The 17,031-nt window shown below is 43.4% G+C and overlaps 1 protein-coding gene across 9 annotated transcripts in view; it reads right to left on the reverse strand.

Moving 5' to 3' along the window:
* Window positions 1-17,031, reverse strand: part of RBM47 (RNA binding motif protein 47) — a 155,576-nt gene that overhangs the window by 108,304 nt on the left and 30,241 nt on the right. The window contains exon 1 of one of the 9 annotated variants that reach the window (XM_036332079.1): window positions 4,441-6,536. The exons of the other annotated variants lie outside the window; for them this stretch is intronic. The gene's annotated coding sequence lies outside the window, so the exon portion shown is untranslated. Of the gene's footprint in view, window positions 1-4,440; window positions 6,537-17,031 lie in introns of those variants that run through there. 9 annotated transcript variants of the gene reach the window in all.

Consider the following 17,031-nt stretch of genomic DNA (forward strand, 5'->3'; position numbering starts at 1 on the left):
CACGTATATCTGCCTGCATAGCATGAAAAAATTTCCAAAAGGATAGATAAGAAACTAAGAACGTTGGTACCCAAGCCCAGTTTATTTGAATAAGACAACTTAATAAAAAAGTGTTGTGTTCATCACGATGCATTCTTTGTTCATTTAATTTTCCTATGAAACTCCTTATTTATTCATTTAAAAGTACAATAAATTAAATTTCACCACAAAACTGTGAAAATGTTTCCTATCCCTAGCGAGAACTGAATAGGAGAAAGCCTGATGAACATATATTACATGCATTTTTAAAAGATGTATAATCCCAACACAATTATCTCTGGTTTGTGGGATGACAGATTATTTTTATTTTCTCCTTTGTGTTCCTCTCTGTTTCTTTAGTGGCCTGCACCATTTTTATAATTAGATTAAAATTTGTCCTAATAAAATAAACATTATAAAGAAGAAAATTATCTTCAGTGGTTAAGAAAATGAAAAAAATTTTATTTTGAGGGTGATTACAAACTGGAACAGTTTACTAATAAAGATAATTGGAATTTCTATTTCTGCTAGACTTTAAGTCTTAAGAATTTAAAAATAGTATTAGATAGCTTTGGTTTAAATACTCACTTGTTAAAAGCTAAAAGGTCAATCAGATGATGTTTTGCCACAAAGCTGTCATAGCAACTGAAGAGCAGTATTTAGAATATGTTTCCATTAAAGAAATTAGAAAGAGTAGTGCCAGCTGAACAGGTGGAGGAATCCATATTGTGCAGGTCTTCGGTTCTGCAGCCTCCTGTGGGTGTTGTGGGTTACTGGACTTCTAACATCTACAATCTTCTCTAAGAATGCAAGAGGCTCCTCCTAAAGTGCCTACATAGAACATCACTGCATTATTTCAGAAATAGCCTGAGAGAAACAAGCTTTCTAGTAAAAACAAAACAAAAACCCATAAATTTTAATTATAATTTTTCTAAGAAACCCTGAAGACCTATATTTGCTTGATTCCAGTGAACCTCAGGGGACCCACCCTACTGAGACAAATGAAATAGAGGTAAGAAAGAATCTCCAGATTCTTTTAAAATATATATATATATTATTGATTTTTTACAGAGCGGAAAGGAGAGGAATAGAGAGTTAGAAACATCGATGAGAGAGAAACATCGATCAGCTGCCTCCTGCTCACCTCCTACTGAGGATGTGCCCACAACCAAGGTACATACATGCCCTTGACCAGTATCAAACCTGGGACCTTTCAGTCTGCAGGCCGACGCTCTATCCACTGAGCCAAACTGTTTAGGGCAGAATCTCCAGATTCTAAAAAACTCAAAGAAATGACTCCTTCCAGGCTGTTAGACAAACCTGGATTCTATAGGTATGTTTGAGAATTTCATAAGTAACCACAAGATCAAATACTGTAGGAGGGGATAAGAAAAGAGCTATCAAAATATTGGAAGAAATATAATTGAAGGGAAAAAACACAAAATTAAGAATAACTCAAACAGGTTACACAGATGATCAGGTGGTCATTTTCCTAAAGAAAAACCGTGAACGGGGGTTGGAGGGAGGTCTGGGTTGGGAGGGTATTGGCCCCACAGAGAGAAACACTCATTCACAAAGGGAATATTACTCCCGTAGCTACCTTTAAGGAGTCTCACCAAGCTATCGGCCTTGGCATCTGAGTAATGGCTTTGTCCTTAATCTGCCTTGGGCCACTTGATCAGGGCCGCTGTGTGCCAGGTGACCAACCCCTGAGGGCTTTCCTGGGACTGTCCTGGTTTTAGCGCTGAAAGGACAAGTGAAGCCACTCTGCTGGCCAAGAGCACAGTGCCACTTGGTCATTGGAATTTTCTCTTCTGAAGAGATAAATCTGGTTTTCTCTGTGCCTGGCCTCACGTATAACAAGCTCCCAATGGGCAGGCCGCAGGAGGGCAAGAATGAGTTTGATCTCTCAGATGCTCTCTGTGCCTGGTGGCTGCCTCCTGGGTAGGGTGGAGTCTCGGGGTCTCAGACTTGTCAGTAGTTCCTCTGGTTCTATCCCCACCCAGTTACACCCACCCCGTTCCCCGTCCAGGTTCTCCTTGGGAGAGGGTCCTGGGGCATCTCACCTGCCCTGAGGTCCACACAGCCTGCTAAGGGACAGGGTATGCATCAGCCTTGGTGGGGCCGCCTCCCCTAAACTCCGCCTGGGGTGGCACCTCAGGCATGAAACGCATTCCTTGAGACCATTCCCCTTAGCTTTCCCTGATTATACTCTCTCAGCAGTCTGTTATAGATGTGGAACATATTCTAACTGCTCTCCATCCTCTGATCACTGGACATAACATATATGAAAGCATTTCACAAACTGTAAAATAAAAATAAATGTAATGGGTTAACATCATAATGAGAAATCATTTGGGTTGAGGGTTAGCGGTTGACGGCGGCTCCTCTTTCTTGATGAATGTTGATAATTACCACGGGGCATTCACTGTGATAAGCACTGTGCATGTGTGAGCTCAGATAACAGTCACAGAAACCTTATGCAGTATTATGAATCTGATGCCCATTTTACAGAAGAAGAAACTGAGGTAGAATGATATTAAATAACATTCAGATTCAGGCAGGCTGGCTCCACAGTGAATGCTGAATGTTTACCTGTCACTCAAGCTATTCCAGGAGAAAGAAGGGAGTTGCTCAGATAAGGTGCCCCTCCTGGAATGAATCAGTAACTTGCAGCCCACCCCAATCATTTGGTGGCCTGAGGGTCACGTGCTGAAGTAGAAACCCTGAGTGAGTCACCCATGAACACATGACTGTGTTAGTTCCTTCGGGTCTGCTTCCTGGAACAGCCTTCCTCCAGTGCTGAGCCAACAAATGGGACCAGTTTCAGTTCTGGGAAAGAGGCTCCATTCCAATCGCTGCGTCCACACTCCAGCTCTGCATGCTGGTGACCCCAGCAGCACACGGGACAGCCACGGGGACTTCCTCAAACAGAAATGCCTGCTCACCAAGGAGGGTCCCTGACCCACAGCCTGTCTTCAGACGAAACTCCTTGCAGGTGGCCTCAGAAAGACCCCGGCGTTGATAGCTTAATGAAGACAGTTCTAGAGACAGCTCACATGACAGTCCAAACAAATGCAGAGAGTGTAACAGGCACCTGGTCAGATTCTATGCAAAAATAATGCTGTTCCTCTCTGTCAATTATTTTCTCCTCCTGTGTCCCAATTAAAAAAAAAAAAAAAAAATCCTGTATTCCCTTTCCTGATCCTCTCCTATGGTGTTTCATGCTATTTACTTATTTATTTATTTATTTATTTATTTTTAAAAGGTCTGGAATAACCTTAGAATTACAAAGAGACAGGAATGTCGCCAAACAAGAAACCAAAAGCACCAATCTCAGCCTTATCACAGACACTCTCAAACTGGCGTTTTCTCCTACTTCAGCACAAATCTTCTGATTAGACAGATGTAGGACCATTGTGCGTTTCCCTGGTAAAGAAACCAACACTTAGGATTCTACCCCCAGTGCTTAACAGGTATTTGTGGAATAAATGATGATCCTCTGATTCCATTTTCTACTTCCATTCATTTTCAGTTTTCTTAGCTTTTTCTTTCTGTACCCTTACCTAGTGTCAAAGCCTACTTAAAGTGCATTGTTCTTACATCTAAAAGCTGATATTTGAGGGCCTTTCCTATAATTTTCTCTTTTACCTTAACTTCGAGAATTACCGTGCTACATAGGACAGCAAGAGATTAAGAGACTTAACTTCTCTGTTTCTCCCATCCTCCACCTGTAAATGGTGTGAGAACTGTCCGTGCTGTGAGAGGACTGACCAAGATAATGCTCAGCTCAAGCAGCCTGGCTGCCATCAATGAATAAAAACCTTCCACTAAACAGGATTACTAGTTCAGATTGTCTCTGCCCTCAACATTTTGTCACTTTTAAAAGTAATGATGGAAAATAAGGTCTGGCTTCAGGGAGAACGAGATCATTCACTGGACCCCCTGCGTGGAGGTTGTGCAAATCAGAGCCCTTCGCCACACGGGTGGGTAAAGGCACATTAGCAAGAAGCTCTGGGGATAGCCTCTGAAGCATTTGCCCTGTGGGCCATTTCTTTGCTGCCATTTTTTATTTATTTATTTTTTTCAGTGATTTTGGAGTTACTACGTTGGGAAAGTGGACTTTAAGGTAATTACTGACCAGCAGGAATACAAAGCATTTTCTCCCACCCTGATCATTACTGTACAGAAAATCGTATGCAAAATCTACTAATATTTTTTTTTTTTACCCAGAAATGTTTTCAGAGTGCTCCCAAATTCTAATTCTGTTGAAATGCCTAACATGCTGAATACGCACCAGGAAATCTTTCTCCACTAAACTTTGTTTAGTTAGCAAAGTCAAATGATTCCACCTCATGGATATTTTCTAAATTGATTTACTTTCACTTTAAAAAAGACAATCTTAGAACCCAAGTGACTGACCTGTCTGCTTGAATCCTTTTCTCTTTCGCATTTTCCTCCTCCAAGTCTCCAATACCTTCTCTCAGTTGGGAAAGAGTCAAACTGCTCGACAAATGAGTTTAGGTTCCTCATTTGGAACCGAAACTCTAAATCCTCTTTCTGGTTTCAGGGCTCCAAGAATTCCTAACACTACAAGATAACCTTTGGGTACAAAATGAGGAACTCAGACACATGGTAGAGGCCCTATGACCATAAGCACAGTGACAGTTGATCTACAAGTTGGAAGGAGAGGGGCTTGAAATTACGGTTGCCAGTGCTCCCCAATGAGTCCACCAACTGGTGTCAGTGGCCCTCCTCATGGCCCTTTCCACACCACCGCTCCTCCTTTCCCGTGGCCGCTGATCTCCTACAGCATAGGCAAGCAAGAGAGCGATTCGTGACCACCTCAGCCCTGTCCTCCTCGCTGACCAGCTCCACAGTCCCACCCTTACCCCACTGCAGGCTTCCGATGAGGGTCCTGGCAGTCCTCGCCTGAGGGCATCTGTGCACGCAGCAAGAACCTGGCCCTTGGCTTCAGACAGATGCCAAGCTTGAAACCTGAATCTAGCTTTCCTGATGATGACTTAAGTTTATTTCAAAAATAAAACTGCACCAATACCAACTATATGAGACTACTGGATTGCACGTCAGTAGAGTCCAGAATAGGAGCTCAAACGAGGTAGCTATTATTTCCTATTACATTTTAAAATTCAAGGTCTACATCATGAGCTCTCAACAAATGATAAAGAACAGATTATGTTAGAACTTAGCTTTGCCTTTTAACATCAAATTAAATCACTTATTTTTTTGTTCCTAAAATACATTACTTGATAGGACAATGCTGAATCACTAACCCTTTAGGAATATAATCAGCCTCAGAATAGAGTGAGCTGAGACAGAGAAAGTGCCCTAGAAGGTTCATCAATCATCCACTTCCCTACTGAGAATTTTGTCAGGCCTGGGAAGCAAATGGAGTTCCATGATTGTGGTCATAAATGATGCACTTGAACAAGCACACTGACACACAAAACGGACCATCTGTCATTCCTGCGTCCCAGGCACTGGGGTACTATGAGCAAGCTATCATGGAGGGTTAAATTGTGGCTTGTCATTCCTAAGATTTACTCAAAATATTCTGGTTTCAGAACATATTCATTTCACAAGTTTTCACATATTATTCAATTAAGACTCAAAATTCACACATATTGAGGAATAACCCCCATCACATCATCCCAGGGTGTTAAAGGAGCTGTAAGCATTTCCCTGTCCTCAAATACCTTTCCCTTATTGGCATCATATAAAATAAGTAACATATAAAATAAGTAACAATACAAAACAGTGTTTGATTAAGGAACAAAATAATTGGCGTGACACATTATATGATTTACTCTCCTTGTACTCTGCACCCTTTCACTCTGCTGGAGGCTGATCATGTGGAGTTGTCTCCCTTGCCCTCTGGCACCCCACTGGGCTAAGCCAATGGGGGCACAGGCAGAAGATGAGAGACTGGGAGCAGAGAAGGTCAGGGCATTCATTCAATGGGTTCCCTGGCTTCCGGGTGACAGCAGGGTGGCTGCGGGCCTGCTCCATGCAACTATTTTCTCTCTGTTTTTGGCAGTACTTCACACTCCCTTCTTGGTTTCCCTAAACCTTGATAACCCCTTTAATAATCGCTCCTCAATTATCCCGTTGAGTGTCCATCTGTTTCCTCTCGGGAATCTGACTGATAGAGCTGCCTCCCCTTCCTCCCACAAAAGATACAATCACTCCAGAAACTAGCATTAGTTTCACAGCAACTTAGCTGAAGTGACTGGGGAGAAGAACACCTTAACTTAGGGGTGTTTCCCCAAGAATCAAGCTTTTAGAACAAGTGCCTACTGAGTGCCTGCAATGATGTGTCAGCACTGTGCTAGGTGCTGGGGGGTAGGCGGGCACCAAGGCCTCACACACTCAAGGGAAAGACGGACCATCCATACACGAGGAAACAAGATACTCTCAGACAGCAGTAGGTGCTGAGAGGTGAACACAGCAGGGCAATGGGTGCAGCCTGACAGGGATCCCCAAGAGAAGGCCACTCGGATTTAGCTGTGCTGAGAACTGAACAAAGAAATGAAGGAAGCCTAGCAGAGTTGATGTAAGAACAAGGCAAACACCTGGTGCAAATGCCCTGCAGCAGGAGCAAGTTGGTTCGCTTGTTTTGTGTTTAATTCCATGAACAGGAACCTGTAGCTGGAATCTGGTGATAGAGGCGGAGGAGAAAGAGCCAAGTTGGGAAGGTGGCCAATGGTCTGGTGGCAAAGGCCTGAGGAGCCATGGAAAGGAGTTGGGGTCTTATTCTAAATACAAGGAGATGCTACTGGACTGACATTGCCTAAACACATTACCCTGGCTTCGCTTTGTTTCTTGTGTCTACACTGGGCCCTCTGCCTGTTTCTGCTCCAACTTTATGTCCTACTCTCAATTCCTGCTCATTTATCAAAACCATTCAATTGTCACTTCCTCTAAGAAATCTTTCCTGATCACCACCCTGGTAGAATCCATGGTCTCAGTCCTGCCCCTGCCCACACTGGACTCTCTTCCAACGTCTATGAGGGTACCTGTGACATTTATTGTCCTTATTTATAAACTCCCTCCCTGGACTGAGAGTAGGCACCTTGAAGGCAGGAACTTTATATTCATCTTTGTATTCCTAGCACCTATCAGAGAGCCTGGCACATAGTAAGTGCTTAGTACATACTCATAAATAAAACTTTAGTAGAGATATGGAATGTGCCCATTACAGAAAGGACAAAGTAGGGGAAGAGAAACTTTGGAATCAAAGGCTAATTGCAGAATGGGGCAAAGAACAAGAAAGGATAAAAGGAAAACAAAACAAGGTCAAGGATAAGCACAAGAGGAGCAAGTAAATTTAACACTAAACTAACTTTAAAAACTTGCAAAAGAATGGCAGCTCTGACAGAACCTTCCAGATGCAACAGCAAGATAGCAAATAGGATGCTTGAGGAGAATGTTGGATATTTTATAAGGCCAATAGTAATAATAACAACAACAACAACTTTGTGATCGGCAACTATTATCAACAACTGAGCGCATCTCAGATGCCAGGTAATTTATGTGGGTTATAACTTTTAATACTTGTAACAATGCTGTTAGATAGGGACTATTATAGTCCAATTCTATAAATGATGAAACCAAGGCTTAGCAAGTTTAAAATACTAGTCCAAGGTCACACAACTAGAAAATGGCAGATCTGGAATTCAAGCTCAGGTCTGCCTGACTCCAAAACCTGAGCTTTTAACTACAAGTACTCGGTGTTCATAGCATAAAATATTACTTAAGAGCTTTATAATGTTATCTATAATTAGATTCACTTAACCATACTGTTGAATGGCTCGTAACCAGTTGAGTTTTTTCAAGTTTAGCCCTAGCTGGTCTGGTTCCGTAGATACAGCATTGGCCTGAGGACTGAAGGGTCCCAGGTTCAAGGGTGTATGCCTTGGTTGTAGGCTTGATCCCTGGACCTGGTCCGGGAAGCAACCAAGCGATGTGTGTCTCTCACATTGATGTTTCTCTCTCTCTGTCCCTCCCCATCCCTCCCACTCTATCTAAAAATCAATGGGAAAATATCCTCAGGTGAGGATTAACAAAAAATAAAATAAATAAAATAAAATTTCAAAATTCAAATTATGATATTTTCCATGATAAGTAAAATTAAATATATGGTGCAATTTTGCAATCAAAAATTATCCAAGATCCCCTGGCTTTGACAAGCTTAAAAAACCAAATTATTACATAGGTTTTGTGATTTGCTATGACATAGACTTTGTTGTTCCTGTTTTTAACTGAGCTCATTATGATGTCCACACAAGGTAAACGGGTGAGAACCCTGTGGACCATGACACGGAACCTTTTGCTGTGATCCACCAAACCAGTGCTCTTCCATATTAACATCATGAGAAACACTTATGTATGATTTTAAACTTATGGTAGCCACATGTTAACAGTACAAAACCCAGCTGACATTAATTTTAATATATTTTCTTTAACCTCGACATATCCCAAACATTACCACTTCAAAATATAATCAATATAAAAAATTAATTACTAAATGAGATAGCGCACATGAATTTTTCTTTTTAACCAAGTCTTCAAAATCTGGGTGTATTTTATGCTTAAACCACATCCCAATTTGGATGCTAAATTTTCATCAGAAATAATCAGCATAACATAAAATTTACAGTTGAAAAAGTTGATTCACACATCCAAGTTACTCCAACATACTTTAAGCTTACCAATAAAGCTGTGTTTAACAAAAAATACTTTGCAGTGCCTCAGTTTTTAAATTAATTAAAGTTAAAAATTCAGCTCGGTCACATTAGCCACCTTTCAGAAGCCACAAGCAGCTGGTGGCTTTGGGCTGCATAGAGCAGCGGCAGAATCTGAACTGACTACCCTCCAATTACAGGGGCGAACTACTGTGCATTCACTACTTCCATTAAAGTTGCACAAAATGTGGCTGAGAAACAAAGCACAGAAAATAACCAAGGGACATTATTAATTCATTACTTTGCTTTTCTAATAGGTTGTACTTGAGGTCATTACATGAATACCTACTCCATGTGACTGGACTACTTAAAGATTTTATCCCAACAAATCCTTGTTCGCAAAACCAAGAAAACTAAGAGGATTACGTGTTTCCATGTTAGTTAAACTAGAAAAACAGAGTTGCTGCTGTTTGTTTTAAAGCTTCGCTGTACACAGGGAAAAAACTGGTATGGAATGAAATTCATGAGCCAAATAAAAATGAAAAGGGGAAAATAAGACCAAATTCCTTTGAGCCTAATTCTTTCTTTTAATATATTTTTATTAATTTCAGAGAGGAAGAGAGAAACATCAATGGTGAGACGCATCGATCGGCTGCCTCCTGCATGCCCCACAATAGGGACTGAGCACACAACCCAGGCATGTGCCCTGACCAGGAATTGAATGGGACCATATGGTTCATCGCTTGACACTCAACCACTGAGCCATGCAGGCCTTGTGAGCCTAATTCTTGTGTATCCATTTCATTTCCAGGCACCAGAACAAATTTGCAATCATCAAAAACAGTGACATTTATTGTAGAAGTAAAGAAGCAACTAAATTACCCCATATATACCTAATTGCTTCATTAGGCTCTAGTAAACTGATCTGTAAAGGTCTTCTGTAAAGATAAAGTGCATACATTACACAACTGCCTATTATTTTCTTTGCCTCAAACTGGTAGTGTTGGTTAACCAGGGTAACCACATCGGTGGGGCTTCTTGGGCAAAACCCATCTTAGCATCCACACTGCACAATAAAATCAAGGAAATCCAGGCATCTCCAGGAGACGGAGGTGTTTCAGCTCATGGTCAAGCATGCCTTACTAACCACGCTCCTCCTGTTACTAATGAGATCATGACAGGTCACCCATCAAAGCTCTTTGGGGGCGTACACAACGGCTATTTTTATTCATTACTAATGTCCAGGACCAAATACAATGCCTGGCAAACAACAGGCACTCTAGAAATATTTGTTGAATGAGTGAATGAATGAATACATACATTCTGGAGAACAAAAGTGGAGTAGTCATTCTTTAGTATTCTGGAAGGTGGGAAACATGATGGCACTCTTTTTTTAAAAAAAAAAATTATATTGATTTCACAGAGGAAGGGAGAGAGCGAGAAACATCAATGAGGAGAGAGAATCATTGATCAGCTATCTCCTGCACACCCTCTATTGGGGGGTCAAGCCCAAAACCCGGCATGTGCCCTAACCAGTAATGGGACCATGACCTCCTGGTTCATAGGTCAACGATCAACCACTGAGCCACACTGGCTGGGCATGGTGGCATTCTTTCTCTCTTCCCATACCAACCTCTTCCCCTAATCCTAAGCTCCTTCCCCAAAGTACACTGATGTGTCAAGTCCACTCGGTTCAAGTTCACTAAATGCCCAGCACTGTGCTAAAGGCTAATGGACCAGAAATTCATAAGATACGGTACCTGTCTTAGAGAGTTACCTGTTAGGAAGACACCATTAAAGCTGCCTCCCACCTCCCACTCCTGTGCAGACATGTTGCATGTAGGGATCAATGTGTTGTAGTCTGCTGGGTTCATCCTGTTGAGGTTTGGGATAAAGAACCCTTTAGGTTGTGTGTGTGTTGGGGGGTGGGGGGAGGTGGGTAGTCCCTAAAGAATGTGACTGTGAAAAGAAGAGGCTCCTTAAACCAGAAGGAGAATCTGGAAGGTGAGCCTTCGATCGCCAGGAATAGAAACTCCTGTGATTGGGGTGTTTGCTTGAGTGTCAGACTTTGGAGGATGTGCCTGGGTATCAGGGGGTTAGTAACCACCGCTCTTTCACGGAGATGAGAAGGAGAGTGACCAGCAAAGATGGAAAAGCCTTCTCTTGTCAATCAGAGTGCGTCCTCTGCATGTAACTTTGTGTTTATTCCACCCCCTCAAGCACCCTCTATCCAGCTTGGACTCAAGTTTTAAAGTGGGAGTGGAGCTCCTGAGAACAGCCAGGAGAGGGCGGGTAACGGTAATGGGTAAGAGCTGTCCAAGGATTAGTGGTCCTTGGAAAAGAGTCACAGGGAGGAGGACCAGACACCCCAACCACTGCTGACCCCCCTCCATTGCTCATTTGGAAGATATGAGTTCTTTTAAGGGTGTTTTTGAGTTTCCTTACAGAAAACATGCATAAACACACACAGCAGGTGAATACAAGATGGTAGCATGAAGAGATGGACGGGAGATTCAGAACAGCTGTGTGCAGGCAATGAGCAAATATTTTAGAAAACAGTGTGGCCTTGGGCATGTCACATGACTTGCTTGGGCCTCAGTGTCCTCATCCATAAAATGGGGGGTTTGGGCTGAATATTTTTACCAAAGGACTGTCCTTCTCTGATATGAGCTACTAACCTACGTACTAAAAGGTGTGATACACACTAAGTGCTCAGAGTTCAGAACGGAGGGGTCTACTGCGCTGGGTGGTTGGAAAGGGCTTTGTGGGGGAGGCGGGACTTGAACCGGGACTGAGGATTTGGGTATCTAGCAAGACAAGCACAGGGAACGGGCAAAGGGGAGAACAGTTTGACAAAGAGTCACAGCCTGAAGTTTGGGACTGTGTGTGTCTGTGTTTGAGGAAGTCCTCACTGCTGACTTGGGAGGAGGGTCCTAGGAGGCTGGAGCAGAGGCACAGGGACCACAGGCTGTGCTGGAGGAGGAGCTGTGGGCAGGGGTGGGGAGTAACGGGAAGGAAGAGACCAGAAGCCTTGACGCCCTTCACTCTGATTCCAAACATTTACCCAATACGTTCAATGAACATGTATTAAGACTCTGTGCCAGGCATTAGATGCTACAGAGAGGCAGGGATGGTAGAGGGATATGGACACGAAATACGAAGACAAAATAAGCCCATTCCTTCCACTGCTATGAATTCCTTTCCCTTCCAAGCATGTTTTAGAGCTTATTTTAACTTGATTTCACTAAATAAAATACTGGAGGGGTGGGGTGGGGCATTCTCAGCATTTTCATTCACAACTAAAAGACCTTCCTTGGCATTTTCCATAACCATCAGAGCCTCTGTCTATATAATGGGCATAATGACGCCCTTGAAAGTAGCTGTAAAAATTAAGTGAGATGCCCAGGGCAGGGGTGTGGGGGGAGGCCAGACTAATTAGGATTGTTAACTTAAACAGCAAGCAGCAGTGCCCGAGACAAATGCTGGTTACTTGGTATTTTCACTGTTTTCATTTCAGAGAAGTAAAAAGGATGAAACTGCAGTTCCAAGGAATTATGGTGACTTGACCAAGTGACAAAGCCAGGCTCTAAAACTGGGCCTCGGCCAGGCAGCACCATGAGTAAGCAGCATTACAGTCGACATGTTTTCCATTTGCCAGTAACTTGCCAGAATCTCTCTTTTGCCTGTCCAGTCATCTGGGACAGGGACCCCAGTGCCCTCCCCAACTGCGTTCCCACTTCTCCCAAGGTGTGCAAAACCCTCCCAGACCTGGACTTAAGCACCTGCAACTCAAAGGACCAGAAGCACACAGCAAACACAGAGCCATGACATGCACTGGGGTGAGGCCAGAGGAATGGCAGATAAACTTGAATTTCAGATAAACAACCAACAAAACTTCATTTGTTAACTATGGCAGCCTTAGGTCAACAGGAAACGGAAGACTGCTTGCAAGGTGAGTCCCCCAGGGTAAGTAGGGAGACATTCCAGCCCCTGAGGCTTTACCATTTAAACTCCATGCTTCTTCCCTAAGGTCATTATTGCTGGGCTGATTTCCCTTTCAGGATTCAAAGTGTCACAATTGAATTCACAGTAAGAATAATGGCGACACCTAGAATGTCCTTGCATATGTCTCATTAGAACTGAACCTTTCCTCAGAGGATGACCAACCATAGCAAGAAATGTTCGGGTAGGGGAGGAAGCCATGACACTCCCTTCAAAACACTCAAGGATAAATGAGTTTGTTTCTCAAGTTCATATAGAAACTCACTGGCTGGGGTGTGAGCCTAGAAGTGTCCCACGTGTGGCAGTAACTAGACTTTGATCAAAGAGACAGATTGATTTCGTTCCAACCTATGTCCATCCTCTCTGATGCCCATAAGAGACAGCTGCCTGGGTTGGACTTGGAATGCAGTGAGGAGCTGCCCACAGCTGTAATTTATTTTGCTAGAATTAAGACTCCAAAGAAAGATCCTGTATTGACTGGTGGGAGTGGGGGAGAGGGTTAAGAGCAATTGCAACATCTATAATAATAAAAGTGTAATATGTTAAGCAAGATCGGGCGTCCTTCCCGATGAAGCAGGGGCTGCAACCGTGGGATCATGGCAGCTGCCGGGGCTTCGAGGGAGGGATCCAGGCAGCCATGGCTGCGAAGGCTTATTCTTGCACGAATTTCGTGCATCGGGCCTCTCGTGGGTTAGTAAGAGACTGGGCAGGGCAAAAAGCAGGGCTAGCGGGGGACAAGGAAGAGCAATAACAAAGAGCTATAGTCCCGCTCCACCCCCTTGTTGGCAATGGGAGACACTGTCATACTCCAACAGTGGTTGCACTGGAATTTTCGCTGACATGTACATGCTGTGTTCCCTTTCAATCTCTTCCAATCCCTCCTAGTGTATCAAAAATTCTGATGTTTGATTAGCGGTGGCTTAGGTCTGAGGAGAAGATAGAGCAGTATTAGCCAAAGGTTTTTTTTTGAGATGATGAAAACATTGTAAATTGACTGTGGTGATCATTGCACATACCTGTGACTATACTAAAATTCATTGAATTGTACACTTCAAATGGGTGAATTGTATGGAATGTGAATCCTATGTCAATAAAATGGGTTTTTAAAAATTCAGGTACTTAAGAAGGTCAAATGGAGGACATTGATCCTAAGTGCCTGAGGGGGCAAGGAAGGCAATTCGGGAAGCAGCGACTTTCCCCGTTTCTTTTTCTATTTTTGGTAGGGGCCATCTTTCACTTTCCACTAGCTTCATTAGAAAAAACAGCAACTCAAGCGGTCTGACCTTTGGCCTCACTAAAAAAAGGTGGGGCTATGACAACCCGGAGAGGACTTTCCCCAACCACCAGGGGCAGAATGGGGCCGTCTGACCTTTGGCCTCACTAAAAAAAGGTGGGGCTATGACAACCCGGAGAGGACTTTCCCCAACCACCAGGGGCAGAATGGGGCCGCCCACACTCCACTGTGGCTGGCAGTTGCCAGGCAGATATGTCAGGTACTGATAAAGCTTTGTTTTGTGTGTGTTTGGGGGGGGGGGGGGGGTTGTAAGACAGAAATTCAGATGTGTGTGGAGGGTGGGGAGGATCTCTTAAATTTTAAATGTGGGCAACTGATTCAATTGTTAATGATTGAGCAAGACAACAAAGCATGGAAGAGGAAACCCAACACATCTTGGGGGCCTCATTTTGCCCATTTACAGCCTCTTAGCTAAGATCACTAAGCAGTCCTGGTAGAGGTCCCAGTCCCTGGGCAAGGGCCCTGCTATCCATGCTGAAGACACACTGCCTCACTTGGTAATCAGTACTTAGCTTAGTTGTGGTTAACTTAAAAAGCAACGGTCCATGCCCAGCCTGCATGGCTCAGTGGTTAAGCATTGACCTATGAACCAGGAGGTCACGATTCGATTCCTGGTCAGGGCACATGTCCAGGTTGTCGGCTCAATCCCCAGTGTGGGGCATGCAGGAGGCAGCCAATCAATGACTCTCTCTCATCACTGATGCTTCTATCTCTCTCTCCTTCTCCCCCGCCCTCCCAAAAAAGCAATAGCCCAAAGTGTGGAAACAATGCAAATGTCCATTCACAAATGAACAGATAAACAAAACGAAGTAAAGCCAGGAATGAAGTGCTGATAGATGCTATAACGTGGACAGACCTCAATAGATCATGCTAAGTGAAAAAAGCCAGGCAAAGGACCACCTATTGAATAATTCCACTTATATGAAATATCCAGAATCGGTAAAGCCACAGATACAGAAGGAAGAGGAGTGGTTGCAGAGGCTAGGGAAAGGTGGGATGGGCAGTGATTTCTTAAATAAACACAGGGCCTCCTTTGGGAGTGATGAAAACACTTGGAACTAGATAGAAGTGATAGTTGTATAACATTTCGGATTCCTGGCCGCACACCCAGAATGTCCTGACGCAGGACTCAGGCTGGCACACTTGAGAATCCCTGCCCCTTTATATCAATGCTGAAATGGCATTCAAAACTTTAGTCTGGTTTAATAACCTCCCCATCCAATTTAGTATCAATGAAAACAATTTGGGACATCCTCTATTATAAATACATTAAAGAATGTTTTTTACTCCATGAACTGTCTTCATAAATAGAAACCTTAAATAATACCTGACTAAAGGACGAAGACCTATGAAAGGCCACTGTAGATGTACCTGAACCCTGGTACATGTATATCCCTACCACTCTAAGGGAATAATTCAGAAAATCATTCTTCTCTTTTCCCCTCCTCCACTCACTTCAGATATGAAAATTTCCACTCTGGCCTCTTTTTCCGGCTAGAGCTGTGGAAGCATATTCCACTATACTCAGGGATATTTCTCTTGATTTGAAAGTGATAATGGGGAGATGAGGGCCATTGTGCAATGCTTCACAGATTGGTTCTTTCGGAGATGTTTTGAAAAACAGCATGTTCCTGTGCCTTTCACTTTTTTTTTTTGTACTGAGATAGCAAATCGGCACAGAGTGACACTGGACCAAGATAGGAAAAGCCAAAGCCTGTGGCATGGCCGTCTTCTGGAACGGAGGACAGAGCTCACACACAAAAAGCTATCTTATACAGGTTTACAAATTGCTGGTAGGAGCATATAAACAACCATAGCTACCAAACTCCTCTACCTGGCATCAAGGCCTTGCCTAACCAGACCTTAAACCTCATCACCGTTCTCATCTCTCCCTCTATTTCCCTTTGTATATGGTCAAACTGAGTCATTCCCTGGTCTTCGCTTGCAACCTGATTATCTCTGCCTCAGTACCTTTGCTCACGCTGTTCCCAAGGCCTGGAACTTTCTTGCTCTGAATTCCATTGTTGTGTTTCCTGCCAGTCCTCTAGAAGCCCTTCAGAGTGTCCCCAGAATGAAAACACCTCTCCCTCCTTTCTGCTCCAATATCTTTGCTGTGCCTCTCTTGTAACCTTTATCACACTCTACCTTTTTCCCCTGGAGTATTTATCATTTTCTATTGTTCACTGTTTTATTTCACTTGCTCTCTTGTGCCTTGAGGTTGAAGACTGAGTGTTATTATTCTTTGTATTCTATCTGTCCCCTCTGCAGACACCAAGGATGACCATTCTCTTCTTCTCTGCTAAGAGAACTCCCAGGTCTCACTGCTAATACACAGGCTGACTGGCTTCAAAGCCCACGAAGCTCACCACTGCGCATAGGGCCCCCTTGAGTGCACAGCACCATTCAGCATTCAGCTACTGTTGGAAAAGGAAATAACCAATTGGGACAATTACCTACATAGTTTTGGCTTGGGAAAGGGGAAGAATCTTCGTTAGAGAAACAAGGAAAAGGTATATTATCAATTTTTTTTTTCAAAATACACTGAAATATCTTCAACTTCTTTTTTAATATTTTTATTGATTTTAGAGAGGAAAGGAGAGGGGGAGAGAGAGATAGAAACATCAATAATGAGAGAGAATCATTGATCGGCTGCCTTCCTGCACGCCCCCTACTGGGGATCAAGCCCGCAACCTGGGCATGTGCCCTTGACTGGAATCAAGCTCAGGACCCTTCAGTCTGCAGGCCGACGCTCTATCCACTGAGCCAAACCAGTTAGGGCAATATCTTCAACTCTTTATAGTTTTTGTTTAGAAGTTCGTTTGCTCACTTACTCTTCCTGACCTTGGCCTGTCTACCTTTGCTAGTGTGGACGTGATCTCCTGCTGCACCATAAGTCGGACTTTTAAGAGACAGAAGGCAAGGGAAGTACAAGGGAACTCAATGTGCCTAATCAGAGACACAGGCAAAGCATATTACTAAGGAAGAGCTTTCAGGAGGGGGAGATAACCATCC

Source organism: Myotis myotis, unplaced genomic scaffold (genome assembly GCF_014108235.1).
Source record: "Myotis myotis isolate mMyoMyo1 unplaced genomic scaffold, mMyoMyo1.p scaffold_m19_p_1, whole genome shotgun sequence".
NCBI classification, from domain to species: Eukaryota; Metazoa; Chordata; class Mammalia; order Chiroptera; family Vespertilionidae; genus Myotis; species Myotis myotis.